Source organism: Lygodium microphyllum, unplaced genomic scaffold (assembly GCF_053477565.2).
Source record: "Lygodium microphyllum isolate KBCC unplaced genomic scaffold, Lygodium_microphyllum_v1.1.10 scaffold_42, whole genome shotgun sequence".
NCBI classification, from domain to species: domain Eukaryota; kingdom Viridiplantae; phylum Streptophyta; class Polypodiopsida; order Schizaeales; family Lygodiaceae; genus Lygodium; species Lygodium microphyllum.
The window spans coordinates 1366032-1369089 of record NW_028229525.1 but is presented as its reverse complement, the minus strand read 5'-3'; the positions used below and the strand labels follow the sequence as shown (position 1 = coordinate 1369089).

Genomic DNA, 3058 nt, shown 5'->3' with positions numbered 1-3058 from the left:
TTCGAAAAATGCTATTTAAGCATTCAAATCTTATCTAGTGCTTGGGTCTGTCCCAACACCCATTAAATGCAAGAAAGCTATTTAAGAATAAAGAAAAGGTTCAAATACTTTATTAGGAGAGGCAGGATTTGAACCTGCGAAGAAGGGTTTCCAACAGATTTACAGTCTGTCGCTTTTAACCACTCAGCCACTCTCCCGGGTTGCTTGGATTTAGACCAAAGCACACTTCTCGCCGGCACTGCCCAGTCCAGGATTTCAAAAAACTTTACTGCCCTGACGCACTTGAACGGAATTGATTGATACGTTATGAATCTCTCTTATTACAATGTTACGTTTTATTGGGTTCATATTTAGAATTCTGAATGTTCTATTCCTGCGAAATGTGTCATTTTTTTTGTTTAATATTGCATTTCTGTTCCTATTCATATGGGATTTGACTTTTAGATTTCTAGGGAATCTTTTATTCCTTTGTACTTTGCTATTTTTACTTTTGCAAAAAAGACTCCTAGAAAAAAAAACTATGAACCCCGCGATAGCTACAGTATATCCGCCCTTCATCAGATTGAGAATCAACCCCTTGACCTTTTCACGATCACGCCAAATCTTGGTCAATTCAATCCAAACCATTTTCCTGTCTAATGGTTTTAGCAAAATAATATTGGGTTTATGTGGCTTTGACAAAATAATTTTTGGCTCTTCCACTTTGGGGCTTTTGAGTCCTGCATTCGCCAAAACCATATTACGCAAGTGTAATAGTTTAATTAGATTCCTGCTTCCATCATAACTTATGTTTTCGTATTTTAACGGGTTCACCGAATATCATAGGGCGCCTTCGCGCAACGAAATAGAACTGAAACTATGCAGTTATCCTAGGCTTCAGCATTATTACATAAGCCTGGCTTCCGAACCGTACATGAAACTGATGGCCTCATACGGCTCTTCCCATTGTATCGAGCCCTTTCCTATTTAATCATGACACAAGGTTAGGCTTGTCTTAAGTTATGTAGAAAGGTCAATTCAATACGTAATCGAAATGATACATGCTCTAACACACATTACATTTATTATATACGATTTATCATTATCTACTACATTATTAAAAATTAATGGGTTTCCGCGTCGGCTTTAAAGCTTAAGGAAAAATCCCATTTTCAAAAACATACGGCTTGGCCGGCCCTCCTTTGGGGGAGCTTTTGAAAGTTACTCCGTTTCCCAACCGAAAGTCTGGACGCGAGCCATACTCCGTGGGGAGCGCGGCGAGCGTAGATGGCCTATCTTAGACAAAGCTATCAATAACTTACCCTTTTCGGACGTTCAAAAAGGCTCAATGGCGATCCCCAATCTGTCGTTGCCCTGCTCTCTCCCGCTGCTATGATGACGAGTCCTTAAGTATAATCAGCACTGTTAATTGTCAGGCCACGAAGCTTACACTCATTCATTTTTCATCTTGCGCTTCAAGCCTTCTGCTTCTACAGCTCTAAGGGCAGCCATTCCTTTGCTAAGGCTTGAAAGTCAGCTGAATATTTCAGCTATTGGCAGGAGGTCTTGACGATTTCTTTTTGCCTTTGATTGGAGTTTACATTACTAATATAATAGCGCTGGCTATTTTACAAGACCAACGGATCACACCGGGGAATAATGAGGCGAAGTCCATTTTGCTTTCCCTTATTCTTGTTTGGTCTTTTATTCCAAGCGATGTTTGTGATATTTATGATGGTTTGTAAAAAAAAGGTGCTTGTAAAATATTTTGTTATTTTTGCTATTCATCAAGCATTGTCTGCTAACAGGATCATAAGCTAATCAATATCACTTTTAGGTTACGGTGGCCAAAAATCAAGTTTCCTTGTTATGTTGTTATCCCGGCCAAGCAAAAACATAGCAACTATCCGTATCTATGACTTCGACATATGACTTTTTCTCAATAAGCAAGCTTTTGAATAGAAAAAGGTTGCTTATTGAGATCCACTTTTCTTTTCCTTGTCCGGAACAGATACTCTTTCCTAACGAACTCTTACAAACCAGAAATTTTGTGACTTTTGCCCCTATACTATTCACTGAGGATAGAGGGACTTGAATCCTCACGGTTCTGCAAAAACTAACGGTTTTTCCTTAGTGTATCCGACAATCGGAAAATAAGGCCTAAAATAAGCAGGAATAATGCCGGCAAATAAACAATAATAAGGCCAGGTTTTTACAATGTGTATTTGCAAATAAGGCCAGCTTTACTGGTTTTTCCAACGTGTATCCGGGAGCATTACAATCTATCCGTACTCTCGTTTCCACTTATTTACCTTACTTTATCGCCTCCCAAAGTTGCAAAGATCATCCTATCCATTGCAGCACTATTGGCGCCCGACTGTTTGCCTTTACTTCCGTCCGAAGCCGCACCATGATATGGCAAAAGCGTGATGGCTATTCTCGTTGTTTCCAGGATTTTCTGGTTCCCCGCAAATGAAATAACTGGCACATTAGGATGTATGAACATAGTTCTATTGACTGAAACTTATTAACGTACATGGTTAATGATTAGATCTAAAAATGTTGGCGCAGGTGAAGAAAGCGGAAAAAATACTAGATCAAAGATAAAAGGATCCCACCCATCCGCTCTGCATCTGAAACAGAATTACTTCCGAGCCTGAGCATAGCGATAGGTATGCTAAGCGGTTCGGTGTGTTTCCGGGGGAACAGTGATGGAACTGGTTGTTAGACCCCTGGACAACTGGTATTCTGGACTTGGGGATAAGGATGCAACTATCATAAACTTTATGGTGGAAAAACCTGATAGAATGGAATGTGCAAAGTGGATCTATTGGTACTACCTATATTACACTTCCTTGGGGGTGAACGGAGGAGCGATTCAGATCACACACCAGCAAAGGATACTTACAAGTCGTACGGCTTGGTTCCGTTTGGTTACCGATGGACCCGCAACCTGCTGCAGCAAATTTCATGCGGAAGACTAGACCGCCCATGCCCTATTGATTCGAGAAAAACGGGAATCGAACCCGCGGCTTCTGATATGACAAACCAGCACTCTAACCAACTGAGCTATTTTCCC

The 3058-nt window shown here is 40.6% G+C and overlaps 1 non-coding gene across 1 annotated transcript; it reads right to left on the bottom strand.

The window, feature by feature from the left end:
* Window positions 1–2984: 2984 nt before the first annotated feature.
* Window positions 2985–3058, bottom strand: TRNAD-GUC (transfer RNA aspartic acid (anticodon GUC)). Its single transcript has one exon. It is a non-coding gene; the product is annotated as a tRNA-Asp (tRNA).